At 44.0% G+C, this 12,672-nt stretch overlaps 1 pseudogene across 1 annotated transcript; it reads right to left on the bottom strand.

The window, feature by feature from the left end:
* Positions 1-339: 339 nt before the first annotated feature.
* On the bottom strand, positions 340-2,100 carry LOC310775830 (transmembrane 9 superfamily member 3 pseudogene; annotated as a pseudogene). Its single transcript has one exon. The product of its transcript is annotated as a transmembrane 9 superfamily member 3 pseudogene (transcript).
* Between the last annotated feature and the right edge of the window lie 10,572 nt (positions 2,101-12,672).

Raw genomic sequence — 12,672 nt, 5'->3', positions numbered from 1 at the left:
GGGCTGGTTCCCCAGAAAGCACCAAGGTTCTGAGACTCCAGAACGGAGCCAGAGCCAGAACCAGAACCATGTCTGTCTGAAATGCGTCCCCATCGCTGATACATCCAACTATAGCAGTCAGATCACTTGTGAAGATGGCAAGGCTGTCTGATGAGTTGAAATCCATTGTGTACAGTGAAGACTGTCCCCCTGCGCTTGCCCAGTGTTGCTGAACACTTTGTCTGACACAGTTTTGCACATACTGCGGTCTGCCAGACCGGTAGTCAACAACCCAGGATACACTTATGGTACATTTGGGCACATGCAAGGGTATCCTATCCCTGTGTTGCTGCTTCTGTCTTAGTCAATTTTCACATTTGTGTAGATCTTCCTCACAAAGACACTTGTTCCCACGTATCCAATGGCACCACACATGATTCCTAGGGCAATACTAAACACAGCCATGTAACCAAAGTAGAAGGATGTCTGGAAGAGCCCGTACATCTTAGTTGTGAAGAAATAGTAAAACGAGTACATGTAAATGTAAACAGCTGTAGATGCAGCGGAGAGGAAGCTTGTCCATTGCCATCTGTAGTCCTCAGCATTTAGCAAGACGTATGTACACACTGTGGTGATACACACAGTCACAATGCACAAGATTAGCAAGATCAGCATCATGAAACCATAGACATAGTAGATCTTGTAGTCCCAAAAAGATGCGAAGACAAAGTTAATTTCCATGATAATGGCACTGAATGGGACGATTCCGCCCAGGCACACGAGGACAGCCGGCTCCATTAACCATTTCTTCTCAGGGATTACCCGTGGCACAATGTTAACTCTGCAGGGAATGTTTGGCTGGCCAGACACATTTCTCCCCAAAATTGTTCCTACGAGATTCAGCGGCAGAATTACAAACAAGCAGATACAGCAAACAGCCATGATGGTGCCAAATGGGATGGCCCTGGAAGCGTGGTAGTAGATAGCGATGAAATTGAGGAAGAAGGTCATCGTGCACACCATGGCTGGGATCAGGAAGGCCCCGATGGACATTTGCTTAATCCATCTTCTGCCTCCTTGTTTTGCGTACAAGCTTCCCCCAAAGTAGCCATTGACAGGAGAGGTTGCAGCGTACACAAAAATGGCTGTACTTAGCATGGATCCTCTCCGTGTGTACAGATCATCGATCATGGCGACGATGATGACGATGAGGGAGACGGAAAAGATCTGGCAGCCGGAACCGATGAGCGACGAGAAGATGATTGGGTGGCTGGACGGCCGAAACACATCTCCGTGAACCTGCTTCCACCCATACTCGTATTCCAGGTCTCTGTCCATTTCAACAATTTCCTCGTCTTTGCTGTATCTGGCAAAATCCTTGCTTAGCGTTCTCATCAGAATCATGCACACCACACAGACCAGGAAAATGATCATCAAGAAGGAGTTGAAGATGGAGAACCAGTGAATCCTGTGCTGAAAAAACGATGGCTCAAGATACTTGTCGAATCTGTCTTCAAACTTCACATCTGACTCCTTCCACTTAACAGAGTAAGACATTGCAATTCTTGTGTTTGGCATAAGCTTAACTTTGCCTTCGTTGGTCAGAGTCACATTAACAATTCTGTTGCCATTGAAACCAATCTCCAGTTTCTTGTGGGTCCACAGATGACAACGATCCTCTCCATTTCCATCATCTGCTTCGCCAACATCACCCCAGATGGGCAGGTCATCAATGTACATTTGGTAATGGTAGTGATTCTTGATAGCATAGGCAAAGACATCCCATTTGGCTTTGTCCAGATCAATTTCACAGAATGTTGTTTTCAGGACTTCATCTTTGAACCTGATGTCTAGGCCGCTGAATTCCAGCTCCACTCCCTGCAGAGCCTCTCCAAGGGTTTCATGGTAGGGACTGATGGTCGTCTTCATGCCCATGCAGAAGGGCAAAGAGAAGTAATTGTACGTCTCTTGTCGGTTGTGGTAAGGCCCCACTGTATTCATCCATAAAACCACCTCCTCTTTGTCTTTGTACGTGTGTTCATGCTCATCTGCGTCGACAGGTAACGAACAACCCACTATAGCGACAAACATGGCCACTATCTTCCACATGGAACACTCCATTATATTTCCCGCCAAAGCATGCAGAAATGTTAGCTTTGTAGATCGATCCAATTTCTTCCTGGTGAGGGAGGGGAGGTTTTACTGGATATGAGCAAAGGTAATCTGATTTATAACCTCAGCAAGGAAGGATGTATGTCATCACTGATGATATGACATCATCGGTGATGTCATAAATCACCCATGAATTAATCAGTTGTGAGACAGTCTTACTTCTGCAGGGAAGGATTTATGACATCACTGCTGATGTCATAATGTCTATGACAGCAGCTCACTACCTATGCAGATGTCATCAGTGATGTCACTCAAGCAATTGCGATGTCATTAGATGTGACATCATCGGAGATGATCGGGAGTGAGAAGATCGAGAATGTAGGGAAACAGTGGATGGATAGATTGAGAAGAAGGCGGTAATGCAACATTAAGGATGCTGACTGCCATAAAACACCAAGAAGAAGAAGAGACCTTGTGATGTAATTGGTGATGATGTCATCATCAGTGATGTCATATACAGTGATGTCCACTTTATTTCGTTTGTGGGGACATATAACTTGTTTCTTTCCTTCTTTTGATGTCATTGGTGTGACATCATCGGCGCCTTGGCCACTTTCTTCCATCACTGATGACAGACACACTGATCTGAGTCCGGAACGAAAGGAAGCTTGGTTTGATGGGAGGGGTGAGACTGTTCAAAATTGTTTTATGGTGTAGAAATATCTAGTTCTGCCTCCTGACACAGCATGAAGTCACCATGAAATATAGTGATTTCCAGGAATTAAAAGGAATGCAACCTCATTTCATGGGTACTTAATGTTCTTATTGTTTGAATATAAAAACCTGGATGAAATTACAAAAAAAAAAAAATTTAAAGGCATGAAATTAACTTTTTAAAGGAGAATTCTGTTTATTTTTATTTTTAGAACCTGGACCTTATTTCCAGCTTTAATTATGATTTTTAACTCACCCTGGAGTTTTTATTTTATATTGATGCACCACGAAGCTTAAGTGCTGAGCAGCAACCTGGAAACGAGGAATACGGGCCATGTGTATAATGCGTGTGTATTTACGCCCTGTAAAAATAGCTTATTTTCTGACACGTAACGGCTCATAAATGTCCTTATCATATGATACTGGCATGAATGCGACCGGTTGTCTTTACCTTTGCCAGCCATCCATTGCTCTGCAGTCGATCAAGCCAAGGATGGCTGGATAATTTATCTGATTTCGATAGACGATGCATTTAAAATCGATTAGTATTCATTTGAGCCGGTCTGGACTAACGTCCGATTACAAACTGGGGAACGCGAGCTGCTATCTCTACCAATGTGACGGACATCAGACTGCCAGGCTGAACACGCTGCAACAAAGTAAATACATTGTTCATTTTCTCATTGTCTCTATGATATAATACGGATGTGTAATACGCTGCGTGTCAGAAAATAAGCTATTTGCAGGACGTAAATGCACGCATTTACACGTGCACTGTATTCCTCGTTTCCAAGCCGCTCGCTGCACGGCACATTATGCTTTATGGTGTGTGTGTGTGTGTGTGTATATATATATATATATATATATATATATATATATATATATATATATATATATATAAAAATACTTTTGGGTGAGTTAAAAATAATAATTGAAGCTGGAAATAAGGTCCAGGTTGTAAAAACCGGAATTCTCCCTTACTGTGTAATGTAACCATGCCTACTATATATTGGGTCTAACTAATGGTGGTGGAATTGGACTCCCTGTGATGAGAATGGGTTGCCGCTAAACACATGACTCTCCATGTGAGTGTACCATCCCTACACTCATGCCTAACCTAAATAACTGAAGCAGCATTTAACCTATTAGTAACCTATAGTATAATGTGGAAAGTGCCCGGGGGGCTCTTGAGTCTGGTCGGGGCTCTGAACTCTCCCAGCAAGTCTAGTGGCTGAGGTCTCGTTGGAGAATTTCCAGCTCCAACGCCGGTGGAACAAAACACATGCGAGTGTTTTACATTTCCATGCGTTTAGCGGATGCATTTTATTCAGATTGACCTTCAGTATGTGAGTAGGCAGGGGGACAAACTAATGACTCTTAAGGCCAATTTCCACCTGCTGCTGGAACAGACTGTCCAACTGTCTATTGGAACTTTAAGTGCCTCGTCTGATTCATTCCAGTTAGGGGTGAAGGACTATACGTACATACATCCAGAGCACCTCCCAGAGCTCAGACGCTCAAACTGGCTGAATAGAGAATGTGAGCTCTCTCCCATCTGATTGATCATTCACTGATGACATCACTCACTGATGACATCATCATCGATGAGATCACAATTCCTCGAGTGACATCACAATTGCTTCGAGTGTGAATGTAGAATATACACCCCCCACATTTCGACATTATTATGACATGATCGGTGATACATGACATCATAGTCTCTCAAGCCAGACTGTTTCTTCTACAATGTATCTTAAACAGTCTGTAATTCACGCCCAAAGAACATGGACAAAGGAAGTTGGGGGGGAAAAACCTTCAGACTGGAAGGAAGTTCGATGGAATTATGTATTATGTCCGTATGTCCACGAAAAATGTGTTGCCCCCGGAAAAAAAAGATCTTGTCCAAATTCCATTTCTGCTCAGTAGCAAGTTACTGTAGCTAGCATTCGGCTGTTTTGTTTTCCAGTCGGAGCTACTGTACGTACAGCGAACACGGAAACAGCCAGTCCCACAGAAGTGTCACATATTGGAATGTGATTGGACTAATGAGCAGATGTCCCGCTTGAAGTACACCTTTAGGCGGAAGCATTTGAAAATTGCGACAGCCAACTGTTTGTTTTAAGAGACTAATGACATCGCATAGTGACCTGGCCACCAGGCCGAGCTGTCTAGAACTGTATGACATCATCTGTGATTTATGATCTCATTACTGTCTGTGACATCATCAGTGATTTAAAAAGCATAAACATAAACAACATGGTGCCTACTTAGCTGTCACACGCATGCAAGGCAACAACCCCCTGCTGAAAATATGTTCCAGTGCGCCTGACCTTGTACGTCACTATCAGAGCGCTGAGCGCCGAGCGAGTTTGATGCCCTGGGAATAAAGACGCTGTTTACTTAGTCCTCCCTCTCTCACCTGTTTACTGAGTCCTGTCCTCTCCTTCCTGTTTCTCTCCTCTCACTGTTTACTAAGTCATGTCCTCTCCTTCACTGTTTCTCTCCTCTCACCTGTTTACTGAGTCCTGTCCTCTCCTTCACTGTTTCTCTCCTCTCTCACCTGTTTACTAAGTCATGTCCTCTCCTTCACTGTTTCTCTCCTCACCTGTTTACTGAGTCCTGTCCTCTCCTTCACTGTTTCTCTCCTCTCTCACCTGTTTACTGAGTCATGTCCTCTCCTTCACTGTTTCTCTCCTCTCTCACCTGTTTACTGAGTCCTGTCCTCTCCTTCCTGTTTATCTCCTCTCTCACCTGTTTACTGAGTCCTGTCCTCTCCTTCCTGTTTATCTCCTCTCTCACCTGTTTACTGAGTCATGTCCTCTCCTTCACTGTTTCTCTCCTCTCACCTGTTTACTGAGTCCTGTCCTCTCCTTCACTGTTTATCTCCTCTCTCACCTGTTTACTGAGTCCTGTCCTCTCCTTCCTGTTTCTCTCCTCTCTCACTGTTTACTAAGTCATGTCCTCTCCTTCACTGTTTCTCTCCTCTCACCTGTTTACTGAGTCCTGTCCTCTCCTTCACTGTTTCTCTCCTCACCTGTTTACTGAGTCCTGTCCTCTCCTTCACTGTTTCTCTCCTCTCACCTGTTTACTGAGTCCTGTCCTCTCCTTCACTGTTTCTCTCCTCTCACCTGTTTACTGAGTCCTGTCCTCTCCTTCACTGTTTCTCTCCTCTCTCACCTGTTTACTGAGTCCTGTCCTCTCCTTCCTGTTTATCTCCTCTCTCACCTGTTTACTGAGTCCTGTCCTCTCCTTCACTGTTTCTCTCCTCTCTCACCTGTTTACTAAGTCATGTCCTCTTCTTCACTGTTTCTCTCCTCTCACCTGTTTACTGAGTCCTGTCCTCTCCTTCACTGTTTCTCTCCTCTCTCACCTGTTTACTGAGTCCTGTCCTCTCCTTCACTGTTTCTCTCCTCTCTCACCTGTTTACTGAGTCATGTCCTCTCCTTCACTGTTTCCTCTCTCACCTGTTTACTGAGTCATGTCCTCTCCTTCACTGTTTCCTCTCTCACCTGTTTACTGAGTCATGTCCTCTCCTTCACTGTTTCTCTCCTCTCTCACCTGTTTACTAAGTCATGTCCTCTCCTTCACTGTTTCTCTCCTCTCTCACCTGTTTACTGAGTCATGTCCTCTCCTTCACTGTTTCTCTCCTCTCTCACCTGTTTACTGAGTCCTGTCCTCTCCTTCACTGTTTCTCTCCTCTCTCACCTGTTTACTGAGTCCTGTCCTCTCCTTCACTGTTTATCTCCTCTCTCACCTGTTTACGAAGTCCTGTCCTCTCCTTCACTGTTTCTCTCCTCTCTCACCTGTTTACTAAGTCCTGTCCTCTCCTTCACTGTTTCTCTCCTCTCTCACCTGTTTACTAAGTCATGTCCTCTTCTTCACTGTTTCTCTCTCTCACCTGTTTACTAAGTCCTGTCCTCTCCTTCACTGTTTCTCTCCTCTCTCACCTGTTTACTGAGTCATGTCCTCTCCTTCACTGTTTCTCTCCTCTCTCACCTGTTTACTGAGTCCTGTCCTCTCCTTCACTGTTTCTCTCCTCTCTCACCTGTTTACTAAGTCATGTCCTCTCCTTCACTGTTTCTCTCCTCTCTCACCTGTTTACTGAGTCATGTCCTCTCCTTCCTGTTTCTCTCCTCTCTCACCTGTTTACTAAGTCATGTCCTCTCTTCACTGTTTCTCTCCTCTCTCACCTGTTTACTAAGTCCTGTCCTATCCTTCACTGTTTCTCTCCTCTCTCACCTGTTTACTGAGTCCTGTCCTCTCCTTCCTGTTTATCTCCTCTCTCACCTGTTTACTGAGTCATGTCCTCTTCTTCACTGTTTCTCTCCTCTCTCACCTGTTTACTGAGTCATGTCCTCTCCTTCCTGTTTCTCTCCTCTCTCACCTGTTTACTAAGTCATGTCCTCTCTTCACTGTTTCTCTGCTCTCTCACCTGTTTACTAAGTCATGTCCTCTCCTTCACTGTTTCTCTCCTCTCTCACCTGTTTACTGAGTCATGTCCTCTCCTTCACTGTTTCTCTCCTCTCTCACCTGTTTACTAAGTCATGTCCTCTTCTTCACTGTTTCTCTCTCTCACCTGTTTACTAAGTCCTGTCCTCTCCTTCACTGTTTCTCTCCTCTCTCACCTGTTTACTAAGTCATGTCCTCTTCTTCACTGTTTCTCTCTCTCACCTGTTTACTGAGTCCTGTCCTCTCCTTCACTGTTTCTCTCCTCTCTCACCTGTTTACTAAGTCCTGTCCTCTCCTTCACTGTTTCTCTCCTCTCTCACCTGTTTACTAAGTCCTGTCCTCTCCTTCACTGTTTCTCTCCTCTCTCACCTGTTTACTAAGTCATGTCCTCTTCTTCACTGTTTCTCTCTCTCACCTGTTTACTAAGTCATGTCCTCTCCTTCACTGTTTCTCTCCTCTCTCACCTGTTTACTGAGTCATGTCCTCTCCTTCACTGTTTCTCTCCTCTCTCACCTGTTTACTGAGTCCTGTCCTCTCCTTCACTGTTTCTCTCCTCTCTCACCTGTTTACTGAGTCATGTCCTCTCCTTCACTGTTTCTCTCCTCTCTCACCTGTTTACTGAGTCCTGTCCTCTCCTTCACTGTTTCTCTCCTCTCTCACCTGTTTACTAAGTCCTGTCCTCTCCTTCACTTTTTCTCTCCTCTCTCACCTGTTTACTGAGTCATATCCTCTCCTTCACTGTTTCTCTCCTCTCTCACCTGTTTACTAAGTCATGTCCTCTTCTTCACTGTTTCTCTCTCTCACCTGTTTACTAAGTCCTGTCCTCTCCTTCACTGTTTCTCTCCTCTCTCACCTGTTTACTGAGTCCTGTCCTCTCCTTCACTGTTTCTCTCCTCTCTCACCTGTTTACTGAGTCATGTCCTCTCCTTCATGGGTTCTCTTCTCTCACCTGTTTACTGAGTCCTGTCCTCTCCTTCACTGTTTCTCTCCTCTCTCACCTGTTTACTGAGTCTTGTCCTCTCCTGCACTGTTTTTCTCCTCTCTCTCAGCCCTCTGGTTCCACTTTCTAAGATGTTTCAGGGTCACTGTCATCCATCTAAGAGCAGGTGTTCTAGGAGTGTCTGTGTGTGTGCGTGCGTGCGTGCGTGCGTGTGTGTGTGTGTGTGTAAGTGAGCAGCAACAATGCCTTTGACGGTAACCCTGTCTCTGTGTGAGACTTTGGATTTTAATATGTATGAGTGTGTCTGCATCTTTTTTGTCTTGTGTACGTGCATGTGTGTGTGTGTGTGTGTGTGTGTGTGTGTGTGTGTGTGTGTATGTGTGTGTGTGTGTGTGTGTTTTTACTCTCTTCTTTTCTTTTCTTTTCCTGTCAACCATTTTATGTGAAGCACTTTGAATTGCCTCTGTGTATGAAATGTGCTATACAAATAAACTTGACTTGACTTGACTTGACTTGTCCATGCCCTAACGGCACCTCTGGAGCTTATAGCCTAGGGCGGTTGCAGCATCAGGGCTGACGCCTGGTTTTAAGCTAAGTCGGTCGTAACTTGATGGTCTAAGTACGACCTAACAGTTACGCCGGTTGCACCAAGTAGGCTTAAGCCTTCTCCCTGCTAAGACCAGGTGTCTTACGTCTAGTCAGGGGCAGGCTTAAAGTCAACAGGCCCTATCTTCACAAACTCGGTAATTTAGCGTTTAATGCCACGCGCAATGCAAATTAGGGGCATGCAAAAGCGCATGCCTGTTATAATTGTAATAGGCGTGCCACATGCCAAACCAGGCGTTTCAGCACAAAAATTTGGGATATATGGCATTATCCTATCGTCAGCAGCGCACAATTACTTCTCTTAGGCGCTAAAACACTCGCTGCGGTTGAGCGCACCATAATTTCCGCGCAGCGCAGAAACGTCATTACGCACGGACGTGCCACCCCAGGACATCAAATTCTGCTGTTAAAATTGGGTAACCAGCAGATTATTCGGTGAGGCAAGCAACTATAATTCACTGAGAAACTTTTATCACATCGCAAGGAGGGGTTATGGTAAATGAGTTGAGAAAACTTGTACATTGTAACCTACTTGCAATAGGCTATTCACCTACTGCTATCCCATAACCCAGAGGGTCGTTGGCACCACAGCCGATCTGTCACAAGCTCTCTCCATCTCTCTCTGTCCTCGGCACGAGTCGGCAGCTCAATGTTTCCCAGAGTTTTAATTGAGTCCACTGTAAATCCTCCAATCTTTTCTTTTGTCTCCGCCGTTTACCCGCTGCAAACACGTTTGTATTGTCCCAGCCCAGTCAACAAAATAACCCGAATTGCATCAAAACAGATGTTTTTAACAGGTATATGATGTCATGGTGTCCTTATGAGATAGGGATAATAAATAGAGTCAATAGGCATACACCTATCCAAATTACGCATGGGGAGAATTATAGCATGCCTCACGCAAACTGTACAGGGAGTGCAATATGTGAATCTGATGGATGTAACGCCCAGGCATTGCCAGGCCACACCTGTGAATAATTCTGGTGGTTAACACCGCCCAAATCCCGTTTGCGCCGTGCATAAATTATTTGGCATGCCTCTAATCTGCGCTTGCGCCCGTTGTTGTGATGAGTTATGCTCTCCCGCGAGTAATTGCATCCCCACCATATTTTGGCGCTTAAAAACAGGGAGGTCACGTCTACCCAAACAATTATATCATTTTATAAAACAGTTATGTTTCTGTATAAATCATTACAATATGCCCCCGTGAGGGGGCTGCCGGGCGGGGGTGGAAAACTCGGCATAACGCCTGGACACGTGCTCAAGGCGGTCTGCTATCGTTAAGGCACACAAACAGGTGCGCAAGCGCAAATAGGGGATATCGCCTGTACCAAGACAGGGCCCATCATCTCTGATTGAAACACCTTCAATGTTATCTCACTGATCAAGAAAAAAAGTGCTTCAACTGGCAATAAGATCACACAATAATAATTGACAAACACATTATGGATAAAGTAATCAAACGTAGGCTGGAGAAAACTTGCCGTGACCCGGTCGGTCCTCTCGACTATCGACTCTTCGGTGTACTGCCTCCCGGAAACAGCCTCCATCATCGGCAGTGAGCCAGCTAGGTCCCGCTGTGTTGTGAATTTGTGTCTTGTTTCAACAAGCGATTTCGATCAAAATATTCAACTAATAATGTCTTCGTAACGACACATGGTGGGTCAGGTTCTGTCTCACTGTATAGTCTTACACCCAATGTACACCAGATGCGTTACGGCTGCGTTGTGGATCCGGTAAAACTGCCAGATCAGACTTTCGCTCATGTTAATAGAAGGGGAATACACAGGTATCCACGTGCATGTACACACACACACACACACACACACACACGTACACACACACACACACACACACACACACACACACACACCATCATATTGTCCCTTGCCGATCTCTCTGGACGGTTAACTCTGTTTACATTTTAAAAACTGTGTGAACTGACAGTTCACACAACTTTAACATGACATGCATATATTATACACCAAACTCTTGAGCTACTTCTGCTCTCACTCAGAATGTCAAAATATAAGCAATGTCATGTATAGTTTTTGAGATGTTAACGTTTGTTTGGCACAACTCATACTATAACTGCCGCGGGGTTCCGCATTTCTGGGTGTCAAGTGACGTCACGCTGATTCGTCTTATTAAAGAGTAATCATTTAAAAGTAAAACATTAGGTAATATAGGGATACAGATTTCAGTTACATCAGATAGCACATGCACAGCTAGACCAGACATGGTTCCCATCTGGACAGTCCCACATCATATGTAAGTAAGTTTCAAGTTCATTATACATAATTTCCAAATTGGTGTGCGACAAATCTGGAATTGGAAGCGTTTCCTGGGAGTCAAATAATCTGTGTATACATTTTAAAGTAATGATTTGGAAGTTAAAGTTCCAGGATGAAAGGGACACATTTTCCCAGATTATCTTCCAATTAATCGGCCCCTGCCAGCTCTTTAAATCAACATTCCAGACTTTGGTCATGTCAATTCTTGGAATTTCTTGGACATAGTAGATACAAGACCATCACACTTAGGTTTGGAATTTATATAATTGAGTAATGGATGAATGCGAAGGGCATTTCTACAGGGAACTCCAAGGGCTTGAATAACCAACCTCAGTTGTAGGTAAAAATAAAAGGAAGTTAGATGGTAAATTATACGTTTTTTCTGAGATCTTCAAATTATCTTAGACCTTATTGATAATATGGGAACTATTATGGATACCGTCTTTAGACCATGTGGGAAGGATCAAAGGTTTACCACCTGAGCAAAGTAAATTATTTTGGAAGATTGGTGTGTGTGTATGCCATTTCACATCAGTTTCCCATCTTTTCAGCCCTCTGCCATATTTGAATAGAATGAGATATGATAGGGCCACATTTTTCCTGGCAGATTTTATGAGACAAACCACAGAAAATAACTTAAAAGGGGTGACTATGTCACACTCAATTAAGAGCCATGGTGTATTTTGATCCAGGGAGAACAATTTCTCTAAAGGACGGAGCATACTGTAAATTATAGATAATATAACTCAAAATCGGGCAAACCAAACCCTCCTTGTTATTTACTCTGACATGAAGTTTTGCTTTTCAGCCTTGGTCGCTCCCTTTTCAAAATACATTTGGATAGAATGCCCTGTATCCTGTTCCAATATTGAGGTGGTGTGGGTAATGGGAGCATGCTGAAAATGAAATTAATATTAGGCAATATGTTCACGTTAATTCTTAACATTCCCCTACCATGATTGGAGTTAGATTCTGTGACTGGCATATTTTCTGTGCTAGGGGTTCTAATGATAATGCAAATAATAACGATGAAAGAGGGCATCCTTCACGGGATCCTCTACTAACTGGGAACTGGCGTGCGAAATTACTTCCAGTTAATACTTAAGCAGACGGGTTGTTATATAGGATGTTCAACATATTCAAAAATTGTTTGCCAAAACCCATGCACCTCAAAGTAAACCAAAGAAAATTCCATTCCAGCCGATCAAATGCCTTTTCTGCATCGATGGAGATCACAGCAGGCAATGAGTTGAAATTAAAGGAAGAAAATATAATATGTAATAACTTTCTGATGTTGTCTGTTGCTATAATCTCTTTTTAACAAAACCCGTTTGGTCTGGAAGAACTAATTTGGAAATAACTGTGTTTAATCTAAGAGCTAGGGTCTTGGCAAATAACTTTATATCAGAATTTAATTGTGAAATTGGTCTGTAACTTGTGGGGAGTGTGGGGTCTCATGCATTTGTGTTTGTACGTGTGTGTGTGTGTGTGTGTGTGTGTGTGTGTGTGTGTGTGTGTGTGTGTGTGTGTGTGTGTGTGCGTGTGCGTGCGTGCGTGGTGTGTGTGTGTGTGTGTGTG

This window comes from Poromitra crassiceps, assembly GCF_964638095.1.
Source record: "Poromitra crassiceps genome assembly, chromosome: 4".
In the NCBI taxonomy this organism is placed as follows: domain Eukaryota; kingdom Metazoa; phylum Chordata; class Actinopteri; order Beryciformes; family Melamphaidae; genus Poromitra; species Poromitra crassiceps.
Note: the sequence above shows the minus strand (reverse complement) of the source record. Positions and strands in the feature narration are given on the sequence as shown.